General features: G+C 36.4%; 1 pseudogene; it reads left to right on the top strand.

Moving 5' to 3' along the window:
* LOC107590667 (disks large homolog 1-like) overlaps nucleotides 1-22,123 on the top strand; it is a 148,350-nt pseudogene that overhangs the window by 40,673 nt on the left and 85,554 nt on the right.

Here is a 22,123-nt window from a genome sequence, read left to right as displayed (position 1 = left end):
TCATCTTTTTACTTTTTTATAATTTAAAGAAGAAACCAATCTGATGTATAGTTGACATGTGAGGCTCAATACTATAGAAAAGCACAAAGTTTTTCAGTTAGAGTGTTTTCAGCTTGTTTGTTTTCTGCTGAGAATTTATTCACCCTCAGGCCATCCAAGATGTAGATGAGTTTGTAAATTTAGTATTGAGAAATTTAGCATTACAACATTGGCTCACCAACGGATCCTCTGCAATGAATGGGTGCCGTCAGAATGAGAGCCCACACACCTAATAAAATCATCACAATAAACTCACAAGTAGTCCACATGACTCCAGTCCATCAATTATGCCTTGTGAAATGAAAAGCTGCAAAAAGTTGTTTGTAAGCAACAAATGCATCAAGGTGTTTTAACTTCAAACTGTCGCTACTTGCCAAAAAAACAAGTCTTAAGGGTTTTTCCCATTATTTAAATTTTAGTTTTAGTATAACATTATAATGCCATTCATCTTTTTACTTTTTTATAATTTAAAGAAGAAACCAATCTGATGTATAGTTGACATGTGAGGCTCAATACTATAGAAAAGCACAAAGTTTTTCAGTTAGAGTGTTTTCAGCTTGTTTGTTTTCATATAAAAATAAGGCATGCAGTTGCATCAAACAATGGTATAAACATAATTCAATGTAAATTGTGATAATCGTAATTAATAATCGCAATTACACTTGGTCACCAAAAAGTCCACCCCCTGTTGTCCTCTCATATCAAATTTCACTGAAATATTTGTTTAGAACTGCTTCGTTTTTTCGCTTGTGAACTGTTCTTGATCTGTGCATATTTCTCTACTGATTCAGACAAGACAACCTTTCTTTTTAACTGCAGAAAGCAATATTATGGTTATAGGACTCATATTTTAGCCAGAAACAACAGTTTGGTATTTGGTGTTACTTCTGAAATATTGTGATGCTTTTATCAGCTGTTTGAATTCTTATTCTGACGGCACCCATTCACTGCAGATGATCCATTGGTAAGCAAGTTCTGTAATGCTAAATTCACAGTGACTTTGACTTTTAAGCTGATACATTTTCTCAGTTCTAGTAAATTTTGGACCCTGCTCTCACTGTTAGACCTTTTACTCAAGAAAACAATAGGTTGGGCTATTGAACTGACATGGGAATGCATGACATATCCTTGTGCATGGTAAACTAGGTCAAGTTTATAACTTCACTGGCGTATTGTTCGTTGAGATCATTTCATAACTGCACCCTCCTCTGTTGTCCTTGTGATTGTAAATCTGTTGAGAAAGCAGTCTCCGCTTCCCCCGGATTCACCTCTGAACGATCCGGATAATTTTTATCCCCTTCTCCCGGTCCGGACGCTGCAACCTTCGACTCAGAAACTCTTCAGTTTCTCTCTAGTGAACTGTGTAATAAGCTCAACGCTACCGCTCGAGACAGCTTGTTTTCTCTTGGCCTGTGGAGCTGTTTATTAGGGTTTTAGTGGCATCCCCATTCCTCTCACTTTCCCCACCTGCCGTTTTGTCATCAGCCGCTAATATGTCCTTAAATAGAAACCGCTGTGAAGATTAAAATGGCAAACTGTATAAAATTACACCTTTTTACAACGGAGCTGTTCTTAACAGCTGTCACTTACTAATAAACTAAATTGTTACTATGACCTAGTGATTATACCATTAGAAAATAAAGTGAAATACATGATTAATCATCTCTGAGACATTTTATTAGAGAAAATTCTGCATAAATCCGAGAGACGGCTGGGCAACATAGCAGTTTGTAAAATTTGTACATGTCTTCTGCAGAATAAAATAGCTTTTCTAGGTTGCTGTTTTGATTAGTCTTCATAATAAACATTTGTTTTATGTTTTTTTTTTCCAATTTGTATAATCACGTATAGGACTATTAAGATGGAAGATTTCCTGAAATGGAAATCACTGCTATTTAGCTCAAATATTTACTGTACAAGATGCCGTCTGGTGTTTTATTTTGACGATGTACATTGGACAGTGTGATCTTTTTACATATTGACTTGCATAACTAAGCACTTTACATTTTAGTCAGTTAACCGTGAAGCTCCTTTTGTGACCGGCAGTTCCACATTCTCTCACATGAGCATCATTCATTAGCAATTCATTACGTAAGGCATGTTAGAATTGATCACCTGTGTAATAAGCTCAACGCTACCGCTCGCCCCTCCCCCTCCAGCCTGCTTACCTCTCCTCTCTCTCTCTGTGCCGCTTGCCGCGTCTTGTTTGGATAGTTGAGTAGGAGAGCGTCCGATTCTGCTCCTCTTTCCTCCGAGTCATGGCAGCAGTTCCTCTGCAGCAGGTGGAAGCGCAGCAGCACTAATGGATCGCGCAGAGTCCTTCGCATTGTGACACTAGACCCTGCATACTCTGCTGCCCTTTAACCCTCTTCCTGCACCTCCTTCTCCCACTCCCTGGTCACGGCAGGCAGCATGGCTTCTCCAGAGCTCCCTGAAGTGCAGCTCGCTTCGGGAGCACTTTAATCTGTCGGGCCGATCGAGTCGAGTCAAGCAAAGAGATAGGACGGAAGAGCGGTGGACTCAATTGACAAGGGCTCGCTGGATGAAGGCATCACGTCGCCGCTTCTGCTCCCCCTGCCACGGACCGAGCCGAGTGATGAGGGTGCACGTCAAGAGCAGGCAGTGGCCAGCGCTCGTGGAAGCAATTGGCCGGCACCTCAATCGCTGATGGATTGAAGTGCCCGGGCGCAGAGGGAATGTCTCCCAGCATCAAAAATTTGGATTGCTTTTCGCCAATGTTGTGCCACTGTAAAGTAGCATGCACCAACAGCACCATCTCTCTTATGTTTGGATGCAAGGTAGGGGCTTGTTTGAATGCATGACTGACAGTTGCTTGAATGTTCCTTGGACTCTTAATTGTTGGACTTTAGCTGCTAATTGTCCTCACACTGAGGATAATTTTGCTGGTGACACCTTTAGTGCCTTAAGATCTGAACATATGCTCCAGGTTACACCCTCATGGCAGTGATCCATTCCTTTGCATGTGAGCCTAATATTCATGGGAAGTCTTGCAGAGTTTCCATTTGTCCGGTTTTAGTCTGACAAAATGACAGGCTCAACAAGAGCTCTGATGTTGGCAGATTGAAGAGCTGAAGGTGATATTCTCCAACTAGGATCTCAACGCACGACGCACTTTAAATTTCAGACTGTACCTAGCTGTGTGCTCCATCCTGTCTTTAATTCCACCACTGTTGTGCACCAATCACACGCGTCTGTGAAAAAAAAATCCTGAGGGACTTCTGGGCTTCTGTTTGCTCAAACGGACCGATTTTTTAGCTAGAAGCCAAATGAACGCAGCCCAATCAAAGTTTTCATTCCTGATAAAGACTAAAGCTCAGGCCCAGATTCCTTTCGGTCCATTTTCTGCTTGTCTAGTTCAGAGAGGCATGGCAAGTTCTTTTAGTTACATAACTGCCTGGTCCTCTGGGTGTTTTAGCTTGCGTCCAAATTATATCTACTATGTGTAAATAGGAAGCTTGTTTTTTGGTATTTCATGACTGAATGGTTAGTCTTCGCTGTCTTAGCTCAGAGCGTTGCAACTTGCACAGAGTGCACAGGATTACGGCTTGTCACTTTACGCCTGCACAGACTGATCAGTCCTAAAAAGCTTTCTGTCATTATAACTGAACCTTCTTTTCTGCTAAGCGTGAGATCAGAGGGCTCGGGGAAGCCCTTGTTAACTCCTAATGACCGTCAATCACAGAGATGACCCCTTGCTATTTGTGCTTTGCAGAAACACGGCAGTGTGCATGTTGGGTAGCCATTTAAATAGTTGTATGTGTACATTAACATTTTGATGTGTGAGTATTGAGTTTAATTTTCACCAAACATTTGTCTAAATAATAATAATGCTTAAGCTAAAGAGTCTTTTAAAGTGCCTTATTGGCTGAATGTTTTACTTATAGGTTTACGGATAGTGAATTGCACAATAATGAACATGTAAAACTACAAGAGCTTAGCCAATGCAAAGCATTTTAAGAATTAACAGTAACACTTTACAATAAGATTCGATGCATTAGTTATCATGAACTAATAATGAATAACACCTGCATCTGTTAATTTTTGCATGTACAAATTCATTTTTAACATGCCAAGTTGTATAAATTAATGTATGCCAATGTATTGTATTCACACACATGAAATAGAGCGCTATTATAAATTAACCTAGATTAATGAATGCCGTAATAAATTGTTGTTCATAGTTAGCTCATAATACATGATGCAATATCTAATATTATCACATTGTAAAGTGTTACTGATTGAGTTTTTTAATGTTTTTAAAAGATTCTCTAAATCTAGACATTTATTTGACCAAACATATAGGCAACATAGTAATGTTTTGAAATATTAAAATTTAAAATTTAAAATGGATTTATTTTAAAATAAAAAGTATTCTTTTGAAGGATTCTTTGATGAATAGAAAGTTTAAAAGAACAGCATTTATTTGAAATAGATTTGTTGCAATGTAAAAGCATTTACTGTCACTTTTGATCAATTTAATGTGTCCTTGCTGAATAAAAATATTAATTTCTTGAATGGTTGTGTATAACCAAATCCATTGCTCATTAATGTGAACGTATAATAATTATGTAATTGCAAGATTAAATTGGTTTAGTGGAAAACAAATAAACATGCATTCAGGTGTTCAGGCATATAGTTTAACCTCAACAATCCCTGATCAGAATTGGCATAATATGTTAAGCACGGGTCTTGAATTTAAATTTAAGCTAGGTCCTCTCATGTTGTTTCAAACATGTATGCATTTCTTTCTTCTAAAAACCAGAGCAAACATAAATGTCAAATATAATTTTTTTAATGGGGTTAATGGTGTTCAGTGTTGTTGGAAGGACCCTACCAGATCAAAAAAAGACACATGCATATGTAATATTTATAATGTTGCAATGTAAAAGCATTTACTGTCACTTTTGATCAATTTAATGTGTCCTTGCTGAATAAAAATATTAATTTCTTGAATGGTTGTGTATAACCAAATCCATTGCTCATTAATGTGAACGTATAATAATTATGTAATTGCAAGATTAAATTGGTTTAGTGGAAAACAAATAAACATGCATTCAGGTGTTCAGGCATATAGTTTAACCTCAACAATCCCTGATCAGAATTGGCATAATATGTTAAGCACGGGTCTTGAATTTAAATTTAAGCTAGCGGCAACTATTTTGAAAATTGCATTAGCTTGCTGGTATCTGGTGGGTTCATATAGTGCTGAGGAAATAAAAATTAGAGTAGGTTTGTGGGAAGGGGACTGAAGATTGTTTAAATAATACAGCACCTCTGTCCATGCTGTCATCCAGCTCTATAGATGCCTGACTGAAATCAGTAATGTGACTGAAGCCTGTTGGATACACAAGATTCCACATTGATAATTAAAGCTCACATGCTTCTTTCGTCAGATGCTCCTTTGCTTAGCCTGAATCCTGTGCATTTGTCGGATGAAGTTCCTGAGCTAAGCTATGCTCTGCATCGCATAGATTTAATCCCGCTGCGATGTGCTTGCCACACAGAAAGTGGTGAATGAGTCCACAATATGCTGTTTTCATGAATAGCAAATGTGAAAATTTGTTGTTTTATGAATTCTTGGTTTGTGTAATCGATTTTGTTGTTCTTACCATGAGTATGTGTATCACCCATTGATTTGAGCATTTCATCCTCTCCTGATTCAGACAAGACAACCTTTCTTTTTAACTGCAGAAAGCAATATTATGGATATAGGACTCATATTTTAGCCAGAAACAACAGTTTGGTATTTGGGGTTACTTCTGAAATATTGTGATGCTTTTATCAGCTGTTTGAATTCTTATTCTGACGGCACCCATTCACTGCAGATGATCCATTGGTAAGCAAGTTCTGTAATGCTAAATTTCTTAAAATCTGTTCCAATGAAAAAACAACAACAACAACAATGAACTCTCCTACATCTTGAATGGCCAGAGGGTGAGCAGAATTTTCATTTTTGTCAACTATTTAATTAAGCTGTTTAAGTGGTTGTGTTCCTCTTCTTCTTCCCCCATTAATAAGCTTTGGAGCAGCTACAGGTCATCAGAGATACTTCTGTGTTAATATCTGTGCTTATTGGCAGCTACAGAGGTTGGTAGACCTGATGTAAAGGTCAGCAGATGGATGTCTAATGCCATATCAATTTTTTCTCTCTCAGGGATGTAGATTGTAAAGGAAGCGTGTTTGGTATGCAGCAGTCAGCTTGTTTTCTCTTGGCCTGTGGAGCTGTTTATTAGGGTTTTAGTGGCATCCCCATTCCTCTCACTTTCCCCACCTGCCGTTTTGTCATCAGCCGCTAATATGTCCTTAAATAGAAACCGCTGTGAAGATTAAAATGGCAAACTGTATAAAATTACGCCTTTTTACAACGGAGCTGTTCTTAACAGCTGTCACTTACTAATAAACTAAATTGTTACTATGACCTAGTGATTATACCATTAGAAAATAAAGTGAAATACATGATTAATCATCTCTGAGACATTTTATTAGAGAAAATTCTGCATAAATCAGAGAGACGGCTGGGCAACATAGCAGTTTGTAAAATTTGTACATGTCTTCTGCAGAATAAAATAGCTTTTCTAGGTTGCTGTTTTGATTAGTCTTCATAATAAACATTTGTTTTATGTTTTTTTTTTTCCAATTTGTATAATCACGTATAGGACTATTAAGATGGAAGATTTCCTGAAATGGAAATCACTGCTATTTAGCTCAAATATTTACTGTACAAGATGCCGTCTGGTGTTTTATTTTGACGATGTACATTGGACAGTGTGATCTTTTTGCATATTGACTTGCATAACTAAGCACTTTACATTTTAGTCAGTTAACCGTGAAGCTCCTTTTGTGACCGGTAGTTCCACATTCTCTCACATGAGCATCATTCATTAGCAATTCATTACGTAAGGCATGTTAGAATTGATCACCCCCTACGTCTTTGTTGATAAGCCATTAGAGCAGCAGAGGGAATCCTACTGAAGTGTGCAAAACGTCTTACAATGCGGTTGCCCCGAGTGCATATTATGTAACGAGGGCATGTATGAGGAAAGAAGGGAAGGAAGGATGCGAAAGAAGACCAGGAAAAGAACGAGCTCCACTTTTGTCCAGAATTCTTTTTACTCCAATCAGAGTAGATTTTGAGCATGCAAAATTACACCACAATAAATATGAGCAACAGGATATAATGTCACGCTCCAGGGTGTTTCTTTTGAATAAAGCAGTAGTTCTCAAACTTGTTACACCTATAACAATGTTTTAGTTTTTTCTCCAAGTGCAAGCTTAAAGGAATATTTTACCCTAGAATGTATACCGTCATAATTTATTTCCTCTCATGTTGTTTCAAACATGTATGCATTTCTTTCTTCTAAAAACCAGAGCAAACATAAATGTCAAATATAATTTTTTTTAATGGGGTTAATGGTGTTCAGTGTTGTTGGAAGGACCCTACCAGATCAAAAAAAGACACATGCATATGTAATATTTATAATAACATTTAGAAAGGATTACAGTGTATTTGCAGTCCAATTGGAACACATTAATACTACATTTGGGAGCAAGAGGTAATGTAGCCAATTTTCAAACCTCTTCTGCTGTCTAGAAGCGTTTTAGCCTACATTATTGATAGGCTGTCATGCTCAAAAACGGAGTGCTGAATCCAGCGTTTCTGGTTCAAAAGCTACTCGAAATTCATGTTCAGAAAATTGACTTTTGGGGGAAATAGAATAATGCCCTGCTTTTTATGTTGATTGCCTAAGAATTAGAATATAAATGCTCTAATCAGCACAGCTATGTGAATTAGTGGTCGACCGATATATCGGCCGATATTTGAAAATGTATCAATTTATTTTTAATCCATTTTCAAATTATTTAAAATTTCTTAAATATTAATTAAAATAAATACAATTATATCGGGATTACAGTGTATTTGCAGTCCAATTGGAACACATTAATACTACATTTGGGAGCAAGAGGTAATGTAGCCAATTTTCAAACCTCTTCTGCTGTCTAGAAGCGTTTTAGCCTACATTATTGATAGGCTGTCATGCTCAAAAACGGAGTGCTGAATCCAGCGTTTCTGGTTCAAAAGCTACTCGAAATTCATGTTCAGAAAATTGACTTTTGGGGGAAATAGAATAATGCCCTGCTTTTTATGTTGATTGCCTAAGAATTAGAATATAAATGCTCTAATCAGCACAGCTATGTGAATTAGTGGTCGACCGATATATCGGCCGATATTTGAAAATGTATCAATTTATTTTTAATCCATTTTCAAATTATTTAAAATTTCTTAAATATTAATTAAAATAAATACAATTATATCGGTCATCGGCCACCCTGCTTTCCAAGATATCGGCATCGGCTGTCAAAAAAACAATATCGGTCAACCACTAATGTGAATACATACTGTAGCTAGAGGATGGTCAACACTTATTCCCATCTCAAAATCCTGAAGAAAGTATGTGAGCTATGCAACAACTTTGTTGTTAAATGTTAAAGTTAAATTAAACTTGTCAATTGATCAGAAATTAGAAATGATACTTACAAATAAAAAAAAGAAAAGAAAAATGATTAAATTGCAAAATGTTAAAGCATTCAAATGGTTGTTTTTAATTAATATAAAGTATATTTTTATGATTATTTAGTACTTACAGGTATGCAATAATTAGGGTGTCAGTTGATTAAAAATTAAATACAATTAATTCCATGATATGCCACCTAATTGCAAATTATTTATCTTATTGAAATATGATTAAACGGACATGAAGTTAATCCATTTTACAATTGAATTTGCAATTCAATGTCAAATTAGGGCCCATTCTCATTTTGCTTCTTTTTCTTTGCTTCCATTTGAAGTCTGTAAACCCCATGTCTTCACCCAGCGTTTGCTTATGGCTGTTGTTCCCATCTTATCCAGTTTGAATCTTCACAGTAATGCAGAGCTTTCTCATAAAGGACCTACAGCTGGCTTCCTGCTAGTTAATTATAGTCATCTCAAGAGGGAGCTGCCAAGAAACAGACAGCCGTCTTCTTTTTTGATGTGTAACGAAAACAACATTTGTGCTTGATTTGGTTTTTTAGGACTTATGCTTCCAGTTTGAGCAGTAAAACCCGTACTTGTTTGTTTTTAACCAGTGCTTCATCGTGAAAGACTTAAATGGTGTTTCCCAACTTTTTTTTGTTGTTGTTGTTGCATGTACCCCTAAAACTCCATTAAAAAGGTTCAGCAAAACATTCATCAACACCAGACTAGAACCAGAAATGTGTTCGTGTTTAACTCTGTTGCCTGTAAAAATCAGGACTTCATCTGTAAAAATTACTTTTAAACATACTTTTGATATATAATAAAATAATGTTTCTTATTTCATTATAAATAGATAAATGTTTTTGCGTGTTTATCAGTGTTCATCATTTTGAGGTCTTCAGACAAGTTTATTTCAGGGAACGTTTTGCAAGTGACCCATAGTACTTACTGTCATCTGGGGTTTGAGTGTAACAAAATTCAGCCTGCTTCAGTTTTGGATGAGCAGTAGCAATGCGCTTTGAAAGTTTAATTTTAGGTTTTGCAGTGGGGACAGCTGGGAGGAGGGAGGGCCATGATGTTTCCTAGAGAGACAAGAGGCAGAAACTATTTTAATTCTGCTCACAGCACACTGTCTGTTTAGATGTCAGCTCTTTCTTCATCTCCCAGGTTGAAGCACGAGTCAAAGTGGATGTGATGAGCTCATGTCTCGTTCCTGTCTGCCCTGTGGATCACAGCAGGAAAAGGGCAGACAGAGGGAGAGGAAGTACAGTACACTGCGCTTATCGGGATGGCATATGAAGTTGTGATCAAATATGCACTCTATTTTGAATTAATTTTACAACAGCCCTGCTGGAAAATATAGCTTAAGCTATTTTAGAACATCAAAGCTGGTTTGTTGCTGGTCCAAAATGGTCTGTCAGCTTTGACCAGCTTGGACCATCTAGAAACCAGCATCAATGTTTCAGAAACTTTCAGATTAAATGGATAATTCACCCCCAAAATAATATTTTGTAATCATTTACTCACCCTTATGCTATTTCTTGCTTGTATGATTGTACACAAAAAATGTTTTTGTTGTTTTTGTTTGTGACTTTGAAAGTGAATAGGGTCCAAAAGTTCCAAAAAGGACATAAAGGTAGTTTAATAGTAATACATACAACTTCACTGGTTATAGTTATAGAGTCATTTTGTATGATGAGCATTTGGAACGGCATCAGGGTGAATAATTGAGGACAGAATTTAAATTTTAGAGTGATCTACACGTTTATAATTGATATGCCAGCAGGATGAGAAGTGAAATGCATCAGAATATACATCACTGTTCAAAAGTTTGGGGTCAGTAAGCTTTTTTTTTGTTTGTTAGAAAGAAATTAATACTTTTATTAAACGAGGGCATCTTAAATTAACCAAAAGTGATATTTTACAAGTACATTTCAAATAAATGCTATTCATTTGCACTTTCTATTTATTAAATCATGCATAAAAATGTATCACAATATCCACAAAAATATTAACCAGCACAACTATTTTAAACATTGATGATAAGAAGAAATCAAATCAGCATATTAGAATGATTCCTGACGGATCATGTGACACTGAAGACTGGAGTAATTCAGCTTTGCCATCACAGAAATAAATTACATTTTACAATATATTAAAATGGGAAACCTGTAATAAGTTTTCACAATATTACTGATTTTACAGTATTTCTAAACAAATAAATGCATCCTTGTTGAGCATAACATAAAAAAAACAATCTTACTGACCCCTAACATTTGCAGCATATTTTGTATTTGAAAATAATGCTCATCCATAAACAGAAAAGCTGGTAAATATAATGCAAAACCTCACTAGTGGTAGAATTAGGTCAAAGGCTCTCAAACGGGCCTGTGTTATCTAGCGAATATAGCAGTGTTTCAGTTTAGTGTAAAATCATAGAATTGATTTCAGTATTGACCCATTTTTGCTTGCCGTTTGTTTGAAGGGCCACACATCTGGGCATCCAGCAACACCTGCTCTGTGTGGTTCAGCCGAGGTGAATGTGCCAGGCTACATAATCCCAAATTGTGCTGATTACGCATTTATCATGCAAATGATGCTTAGTCTTGTGAAGTGAGTATGGTTGTTTTGGCAGCTGTGGGATGTGCAGCCGTGATACAGAGCTCTCCCGAAGGTATTCAAGGTGAAGCATCTATAATAAAGTGCTGTGTTTGCTGAGCTCTGGGCCTCGGTATGTTTTCTGCCAGATAAACAGACAAGAGCTGACAGCTTTACAGCAGCAGGGCTAGACCCGAGACAGAAGGTGCACGAGGAGCAGACGCGGGGCTTTTCCACTCCTTAAGATCCTATACAACATCCATCAAACCGCATTTCGAATAGTTGTGCACCTCTCAAGGTTCACCCCGCTCCAGGGCAGTGGCATTGTGTTGTAGAGGACATCGCCTGTGTAAAGCCTGTCTAGCATTCGTTTTTCACTACTGTCGAGTTTTCCGAGACCTGTCCTCCTTGGTTGACTGGCTGTGTGAGTAATCTTTCTGCATTTATTAGGTTTTACTGACGTTAGCTCGGTTTGGACGGGCCAGCACAGAGCGAGAGAGGGTTGAGCCAGTCGAGCAGCTCATTATCTAGGCAAGCTGGCCCCACAGTGGCAGCGGCTGCGTGCCTGAAGCCGAGTCACTGAAGCACTCAGCAGTGTAATAACATCTCCAGAACTGCTCCCTGTCTGTCCCTTTCTCTCCCAGCAGTGGCTCAGAGTTCAGACTCACCTTTCATTTTTACTGGCTCTGTGGCCCGCTGAGAGTTCAGTTTAAACTTTTGAGTTGTTCGGAACAAGGGAAAGGATTCTGTGCACATTGTTTCTGCTAAAAACTCAGCAGACTTCTTGGGATTTGGAGGTCACACGTACCAAAGTGTCAGTACTAGTAGTAGCAGACTCTTCTGTCTGTTTAATATACTGCAGGGTTCAACAATAAGGATTCTTTTGTTTTCTGCTAGGCTGGTCGAATCAGTCATTCAGTTTTTTTATACTGTTCCCACCAGAAAGTAAGGTCAGTTAAATAAAAAAAACAAAAAACTTTTATATGGCTCAGAAATAAGTAGAAAAAATATTAGTATTCTTTAATAAAATAGTGGTATCTAATACTTTTATTTAGTGTTTTTGCTTTTTGTTTTGGAATTTTTACAACCCATCTGATTATCTATTTATATAACAGTTCAGTATTGTATTTCACTAGTCCAACTATAAAATAAGGTTAATGTAATTTCTTGGAGAAAAAAAAAACAACAACTTTATATAGCTCAGAAAAATCTATTAATTAATTAAAAATATATCTGCTACGTTTTGGTTTGTATTGGTTTGGTATTTGTATAACATTTATATATGTGTGTGTGTTTGTTTCTTTCTTTATCTGATTGTTTATTTAATTTAATTTGTAATATTAAAATTTTTTTCCACTGGTCCCACCACAAAATAAGGTCAGCTTTATTTTTTTTAAGAAACCAACTTTATATGGCATACAAATATATTAATTAACTATTAACTACTACTAGGGCTGTGAATCTTTGGGTAGACAGCGAATCGATTTGATTCACGATTCATAGGTTTTCGATTCGATTCAAGAATGATTTTTGCAAATTCAGAACGATTCAATTCACAACTAAATTCGTTTCGATTAACGATTCGATTCTGCATTCTTTAAGTGCATTCACAGGATTCTTTAAATGCTTCTCTTAAATTCTTTAAATGCTTAGCCAGGGGGCAAATTACAGATCAGCCTTTATGGTTACAGAACCATATAGGTTAGAGAGAACAAAAACACTTTTGCCCATTGTTAGATGCTTTGCCATGACATGGCATAGGGACATTCTAAAACGCTTAGCGTGAAAAATGCTTAACGTGGCTTAACGGACCTAAACACCGACCAGGGAAACCCAAATAATAATAAACACTAACTACTGTCAAAAGAACGAGCCCTTATTCCACAGATAAAGTTAATATCACCTTAAGCGTTTTCTCCCCCATAGAAGTCCATTATAAGGAAACAACTTAACGTGGTTTAACATACCTTAACAACGACCGGGGAAAACCACATTTCTGTCAAATTTTACTTATAATTAACACTTGCTACTGTCAAAAGAACACGCTCTTATTCAACTTATAAAGTGAATAATATCACATTAAGCGTTCTCCCCCATAGAAGTCCATTATAAGGAAACAGCTTAACGTGTTATGATCCAAAAGCGCAGACAAATCAATAAACTTGACAATGAACGCTTTGTTGTCCCATTGTTTGGGGGTGTTGACCCTGTTCGAATGGCTCGTGTAGATCATTACCATATGAATAGCGCTCTGCGCGAGGGCATGATCATTAGAGATAATGAGCTGAAAAAGGAAAAACCTGTACCTGTCTTTACTTTCATGCTTATTACAAAATTAAACTGAAAAAAATTACAATGTTCTCAGTTCGTCGATGTGTCCACATTAAGCTGTTTCCTTATAATGGACTTCAGTGGGGGAGAGCACTTAACGTGATATTCACGTTATACGCTGAATAAGAAGAGCTCGTTATTTTGACAGTAGTTAGTGTTTATTACAAGTAAGGTTTGACAGAAATGTGGGTTTCCCTGTCGGTGTTTAGGTATGTTAAGCCACGTTAAGCGCTTTAGAATGTCCCCATGGTATATGTAGAAATTTATGTAAGCCAATATTTAAAAAATAAAAGCTTTAAAAGTATTATGTATAGGCTAACATTTTGTCACACCAGGGGCATAACCATCATTTCAGATGTGACAGAAATGTCAAATACAATAATTTTATGTATGCATGTAGTGTAATTATTATAAATTTTTTTAAATAATAAATTATTTTCTTATCTATTACTTTGAATTTGTTATAAGAAATCAAATACACTGCTGGACAATAATCAATCATTTGTAATCTATAATTTTTTCCTAATGGCAATTTTATGATTGATATATATAGGCCTCATACAAACAATTACTTAAATTTTCTGCACAGAGTAAGGTAGAAAATATACTTTATAGTTTCTGCACTGTAATAAATGTCAATTAGCAATGCATCATTCATAAATTTTATTGATTTATTGTGTTTACTGTCTTAACGTTTCATCAGTTCATTTTGCTTTTTATTCAGATTAGCTGTAGATATAGCCTGACACGTCTTAAGTTCTATGAGCACGAGATCAGTTCTCTTTCAGTGTGAAAACTTCTTCATCTAATTTTCATAAAATAAAATGCTATAGTATTTAACTTTTCCTCTCCATCGACGAATGATGATTCTGAAAGAAAAAGCGCCTGATGTCTGTTTGCTAAAGCAACAAACGCTACTTTCATACATCTGATTATCAGATAAACCTTGTGCTCTTATTTCAAGGTTATTGTTAATGCTGTGGTTATTTTAACAGCTTCCTTCGTACATTCGGTTCAACGACATTGTTAAGACACATTTATCATTCAATGGAACTGTGCGTATGCTTTAGACATTTTTGCTCCGTCCATGCAATAAATGCGCAGCCTTCGACTGCTCAGGTAATGACGTTGTCGGTATGACCAAGAGCCATTGAAAAACTACAGAAAAGTAAAACTACTTCACTTTAGCATTACTGGCCACGAGTAGGCTACTAAGGAGAGATCACACATCAGCTTCTCAAAAAATGTGTGAGACGAACGGAGCGCGTGCGCAATCTTGTGCATGTAGGCGGTAAAATAGTGGAGCGCGTGAAGGAGAGATGCGAGGGCACGAACACTGTTCAATTCGTGCTTGTAGTAATTTAATGTGTATATACTTTGAAAGCATTGAATCGCTATAGAAATTGCGATTCATTCGATTCTTAGCGTTATAAATCGATTACTGTCCGAAATCGGCAATTCACGATTCAAAAATCCATGTCTCAAGATCGATGAATTGCATCGTCAGGGTTTGTAATCGATGCATTGAGAAAACGAGTGAATTGTTACACCTCTAACTACTACTATGTATAGTTTTATTTTATACATTTTATTTTTTTATTTTATTTTATTTTATTTTTTAATTACTAAAAATATACACTAAAATATCTATTACTATTATTTAATTTACTTTTTAATTTGTTTTTAGTTTAGATACTTTTATGTTTTGTTAAATTTTTATTTTGCTTTTAAGTTTAGTTTTTTGTACACAGCCCATCTGTTTTATATAACATATATTTAAACAGATTTTTGCTGTTTGGTTTAATGTTCCTGGGTGCCAAGCTTCCTCTGTGTGTACGTTTTACACTTGCCTTTTCCAGTAGATTTTTCATTTAGCAGACTTAAATGCATCTTGCAAATGAGAAAAACAACATAAATGATTCAACAGAGACAATGTTAATACTGCAGCACAGTTGTCAAGTTGGCCAGAAGTCTTCCACACCTTTGAGTTTAGTCCCTTTCAAGTCCTTAGCAAATCGTAATGTACTGTAGTATAGACAGGCTATCAGTTAAAACATGTGATATTTGTGAAATATATATGTGGTATATATGTAAATATGCATATTTTGATTCCATGTAATTTGATTCAGTGTCTTTATGCTTATCTTCAGACTGTTCTGTTACATCAATTGCAGCTTGTGATGTGCTTTTGATGCAGCAGTCTGAAGTTATTTAAATAAGTTGTATGGACCAATTTTCAGTGCTAAAATAGGGCATGGGATTCTACCGTGAATCTCTCCATATGGGCAAATCCACTCAGTCTTCCCCCATGCTGCTCAGAGGCAGTGACATTACAGTAAGCAACCAGCATAAGACCCCAACTTGGAGTTTGTCCCACTTTTTTGGGCATCTACCTTCCCTAAGAAACCTGCCCTCTTTTTCTTCCCTCTAGACTTGTGTTTGCGTTTCCTACCCCATATCCCAGGAATGTCATAGAGGTGGGCATATGTATCAGGGTCAACAAGGTACCTGGACAAGATGGATGTCTATGGATAAAAAGCACTGCTGAATAATTTGCGTTTCCAGTTAAGAAAGTTATAGAACAATATTTCACATAGAGTCTTGGCAGATTGGGGTCGACTGTGACGACTGTGCAGCGGGTAGGATCCGGGGGTGCCTGGCTCATTTAAAAAGTGTTTCCCATCCCAGGAGTGTGGTCTAGAGAGAAATGAAGTTGAAATAGTTTCACAGTTCTGTATTAGTGCTGGATTTTAACTTCATGAGGTCTTATTTTTCTTCAGATCACAAGGATTCTACGGTGCGGTTTGGATTTCAATGCCCAAAGCTCAAAATGAACCAGTCGGTGTTAAATATTTTTTATTCGATTTACATCGTTTACATTTATATTTAGTCATTTAGCAGACTCTTTTATCCAAAGCGACTTCCAAATGAGGACAATAAAAGCAGTCAAAACTAACAAAAGAGCAACAATATATAAGTGCAAATGACAAGTCTCGGTTAGCCTAACGCAGTACACGTAGCAAGGTATATATATATATAGTGTCATTTTTTTCACGTTTTGTTATGTTGCTGCTTTGTGTTAAACTGCTTAAATGTACTTTTCCCCCCACATCAATCTGCACTCCATACACCATATTGACAAAGCAAAAACAGAATTGTCACAACTTCGTAAATTAATAAAAAAAAAAAAAAAACTGAAATAAGTACATTGCATAAGTATTCATAGTATTCAACTAAATATTTAGCTGAAGCACCTTTACAGCCTCAAGTCTTTTTTGTTTGATGCGACAAGCTTTGCTCATTAGCATTTGGCAATTATATGCCATCCTTCTCCTCACCTCTTCACCTTTCAAGCTCTGTCAGGTTGGATGGGGGCAGACACACATTTTCAGGTTTCTCCAGAAATATTTGATTGGGTTCAAGCTCAGGCTCTGGCTGTGCCATCAAGGACATTCACACAGTTGTCTATAAGCCACTCTTGCTGTGTGCTTAGGTCCATTGTCCTGTTGGAAAGTAAACCTTCTGCCCAGTCTAAGGTTTTGAATGCTCTGGACTGGGTTTTCATTAATCTCAGTATTTTGGTGCATTGAGCTTTTCTTCTACTCTGAGTCCCTCAGTCCATGCCACTGAAAAACAGCCCCACAGCATGAGGCTGCTACCAGCACACTTTACTGTTGGGATGGTACTCTGCAATTGATGAGCAAAGTTGGTTTCCTTCAAACATGATGCTTGGAATTGAGGTTCATCAGACCAGAGAATATTATTTCTCACAGTCTGAGGGTCCTTTAGTTGCTTTTTTGCAAATTCCAAGTGTTTTCATGTGTCTTCACTGAGGAGAGGATTGAGTCTTGCCACACCGCCATAAAGCCCAAATCGATGGAGTGTTGCAGTGGTGTTTGCCCTTCTGTAGGTTTTTCCCATCTCCACATATGATCATGGAGCTCAACTAGAGTGACCATCAGGTTCTTGGTCACCACACTAACCAAAGCCCTTCTCAATCAGTTGCTCAGTTTGGCCAGGAGGCCAGCTCTAGAAAGAGTCCTGGTTGTTTCAAACTTCTTCCATTAAGGGTAACAGAGACAACATGCTTTTGTGAACCTTTAATGAAGCAGATTTTTTTTCCTGAACTCTTCCACAGATGTGTGGCTTGACGCAATCCTGTCTCTGAGCTCTACAGACAGTTATTTTGACCTCAGGGCTTGGTTTTTGCGCTGATATGCATTATCAGCTGTTAGACCTTTTATTAAGATGTGTGCGCCTTTCCAGATCATATCCATTCAATTTAATTTGCCACAGGTTAACTTCACTCGAAGTGTAGTGACATCTACAAGGAATATGAATGCTCCTGAGCTAAATTTTAACTGTCCCAGATAAGGGTGTGAATACTTATGCAATGGAATCATTTAAGTTTTTTATTTTTAATAAATTTGCGAAGATGTTAAAAACCTGTTTTTTGCTCTACCATTATGTTGTATGGAGTATAGATTGATGCGGAAAAAAAGTAATTTAAAGCAGTTTAGCATAAGGCAGCAATATAACAAAACATGAAAAAAAGAATACTTTCGCAAGACACTGTATATATATTATACACACACACACACACACACACAGGAAAACAAGTAGATAGAATAGAAAAAAACTGAAAGCTGCTAGTTTTTTTTTTATAAAAAAAGAAGATAAATAGATAAAGTAGAATTAAAATAGAATAATTTAAAAAGGATTTGCCAGTGAGGAATGAACAATTTTTTAAAAGGGAAGCAAAAGTTTATTTTTCTTGCCTCACCTGCAAATCAGTTTTTAAATCTAAAAACAAAAAATCAAAGGGAAATCTAGATTCTTTTTTTTTGCTTCTTTATGAATGACTGCATGCAGTATCTTAATTTTGATACAGAAAATGTATCTTGTTTTAAGATATGAGCTATTTGTTGTTGTTGTTGATGTTGTTGTTGTTATTATTATTTTATTTTTTTCAGTATTTTTGCAGTGATATAATTAAAACATGATCTTATATTCAACATTTTGTCATCTACCTGTGGTTTGAAGAGCTCTCTCTCACTGGGCTTATAACATCAAATCATATATGAAAAGTTCATTTTTTGGGCCAGTGTAGTTACAATGTGTTTAATATATTACTGTGCTATAACTGTATGCATTCTCTCTCTTTTTCTCCTTCTCAGAAATATAGATATCAGGATGAGGATACCACGTCGCCTCCAGAACACAGCTCTCCACACCTACCAGGGGATGTGCGTCCTCCTGAGCTGGTGCAGGTGTCGGAGAAGAACATCTCCCAGATTGAGAATGTACACGGCTATGTTTCCCATTCACACATCTCCCCTATGAAGGTAAAATCTCCCTGCATTCCTCTGCCTCCATGACACATTTCTGTGCTGCATGGCATCTATTCTGTGTCTCTGTGCACTCTGTAAACATGCTTAAATGTTGTGTGTGATAGAATCTCCATCAGTGTCATGTTTACACATGAGCACAAACATACACACAAAATAAATTACATTAATACACACTACATTAAATACAGACTTTAATGTAAAAACAGATGCATTCATTAAAGTGTAGAACATCATAACTAGAATGGATATTTCGGTTCAGTGTTTTGTAGGCTGTGAAGTAGTTTCTGCCACTGGAATGTGAAAAGATCATTTTTCTAGCCTAAGCTGGTTTGCTGGTTTTAAAGGGTTTTTGGAAAGCTGAGAAGCCAGATTGCAAAACGGCCAAATCAACTGAACACTAGCCTGTCCAAGTTTGAAGACCAGGAAGACCAGCTTAAAGGGATAGTTCACCCAAAAAGGGGTCCTTCTGAAGCGAAGCGATGCATTTGTGAAAGAAAAATATCCATATTTAAAACTTTATAAACTGTAATCTCTAACTTCCGCGAACTGTCATACTTGCTTTCATGAGAGCTCCAGTGAGAAGTGACGAACGCGGAAGTGCATAGGAGAGAGCAAAACAAAACACCAGTCACAAATTAGAAGTGCAAAACAAGATTTGTAAAGAAAAATGCCAGAGGATTTCAATATAAGCCAAGAGGAGACTGGTTTTCCTTTGCAGGAAACAAAACTTGGTTCTTGAGAGAGCATATTCTCACTGGAGCTTACGCCTATGTCCTACGTCATCTGCTGGAACGCTACTCTCTCGTGAACACGCATATGACAGTTAGCGGAAGATTACGGTTTATAAAGTTTTAAATATGGATATTTGTCTTACACAAACACATCAGTTCACTTCAGATGGCCTTTATTAGCCCCCTGGAGCCATGTGGAGTACTTTTTTATGATGTATGGATGCACTTTTTTGGGCTTTAAAATCTCAACCACCATTCACTGCCTTTATAAAGCTTTGAAGAGCCAGGACGTTTTTTAATATAACTGATTTTATTAGTCTGAAAGAAGAAAGTCATATACACCTAGGATGGCTTGATGGCTTGGCAAGTGCATGTGAGATTAGACTCCCAGCTGATATAAAGTACAGTATGTGTTAGCACATGTTGCTAATGACACAATTCTCTAAACACTAAGCACACACAAATGGAAAATTTTAATTATAGGCTATATAACTACTTTTCGTATAAAGGCCTATGACGTGACTGATAGTTCATTGTAGAAGCTTAATGCAAGTCGAGTGCCAGACAAGAATATCCCAAGCGCAGACACAAGACAGAATTAGCAACATTATTTATTAAAAACTGGACTTCTACACATTTAGCTTTGTTTATATGCTCATCATTAATGCATTATAGCCAGTCCACAGAGTCCGCTCTGCTGTACAGTTTTCTGCAGTAGTTGGATGGAACTCTTAAAATATGGATGCACAGTGAAACATTTGTCAGTAAAAGATTATGTGCATAGCCTGATTATGTTTTCAGTATCTTGCGTATCTTGAATCGATCTCGATTCAAAATCAATTAATGTGTATATACTATAAATATAAGGGGATACAAATATTTTGTTGAATGCCTTTTTAGCACCATTTTAAACTTGGTTTAAATTCAGTATTTGCTTACATTCATTGTGTGTAATTATGCAAGTATCAAAGGATGAAAAAGGGTAAAAAAAAAGGATGTCAGTTATTAACTTTTTAAATGTCTCATTTAAAAATCTAGTGTTTAATCATGTCTAAATATTTATTCAAATGAAGAACTTAAAAATAAGTAAGCATGTATGACCTGCAATATTCTAGATATATTTAGTAAAGAGCCATACAGGTACCTAGTGGGTAAACACATTACAAATGAAAAAAATAAAATAATTTCTGACCACAAAGTGACTCTAATTAGCCTCTTTGCATTGGAATTTAAAACCCTTTTTTCTATTTTAACCTTACATACTACACTAATTGTAATACGTTATATAAATATTAGAAAAAATATTATAAGTCATTAATGGACCATAATTATTGCACAAATAGTATTTAGTACCAAAAGATCTCCTCAAACTATTAAATAAATATTATTGAACTAAAATATAGAACACTTATTTAACTGAAAAATAGTTAAGCTGTACGGTCACATTATAAGTAAGCAATACCTGAAGGTTAAGAAAACCATATTAATGCTGCCTCTCCATCACTCTCCAGAATAAAATGATACTGTAAATGTCATTGACATAATAATCAATGCATAATATGCTGAAATGTTTACCAGAAATTGCTGCAAATACCTGTATAATGAAGCTGTCGTCTATCCTACTTAAACCCATTCAAATGTATTGTTAACGCCGGTTTGTTTGGAGAGCTCCGTGAACCCCGTGACCACGCAGCGACGCCGGAGAGATCAAAGCTTGTCGCAACCCTGTTTTTCAATGGCTCTGGCTTTAACTGAAGCGCTACATTTTACGATTTACACCACATTAAGTCCTCCAAAACGGTATTTATTGTTTGAATTTAGTATTAAAACTTACAAAATTTAAAAGCTGAGACTTTGTTTCATATCACAACTGTTCAAAAACTTTTGACTGGTAGTGTATAAGTAACTTACATTTTTCTCTTATTTCTAGCTTTAAATGGGCTAAGAAATCAGATACACTGCTGGACAATAACCAATAATAATGATTTGTTTATATACTACAAACACTTATCACATAAGGCAGAATAGTTTCTATACTGTAATAAATGCTATGTCAATTAGAACTGCATTGCTATACTTTATTTATTATCTGGAGATGACTTGAGAAACACAAATAAACCATATATTGTCACAATTGTATGTTTAATGTCTTCATGTTTCCAAACGTTTCTGTTTTTCTGTGAAAACAACTGTTTTTTCATACAGTGATAGCAAGACGCTTTTATCCATATTAGGGATTTCCTGGTACGACTTTCTGTGCGAGAGTGCCTCCGGTTTCGAGTATGAATGAAACAGGCACTGCATGGAGTGTTTAGCACTCCGTGATGTTCATCTCGCCTTTATTCTGGGTCCGAATAAAACATCAGGTCATGCACAGACTATCCTGTCTCTTTAAATTTAAATCTATATGTATTCACACCGGCTCTTGAAAACCTCTATGCAAACACACTTGTCTGAAAAAGTGCGGAGGACGAATTTAAGTGATTTTAAAAGTGGGGTGGTGGTGGTGGTGGTGGGGGGGGGGACGGGACCGGGGG

Source organism: Sinocyclocheilus grahami, unplaced genomic scaffold (genome assembly GCF_001515645.1).
Source record: "Sinocyclocheilus grahami isolate Dianchi unplaced genomic scaffold, SAMN03320097.WGS_v1.1 scaffold131.1, whole genome shotgun sequence".
In the NCBI taxonomy this organism is placed as follows: domain Eukaryota; kingdom Metazoa; phylum Chordata; class Actinopteri; order Cypriniformes; family Cyprinidae; genus Sinocyclocheilus; species Sinocyclocheilus grahami.
Note: the sequence above shows the minus strand (reverse complement) of the source record. Positions and strands in the feature narration are given on the sequence as shown.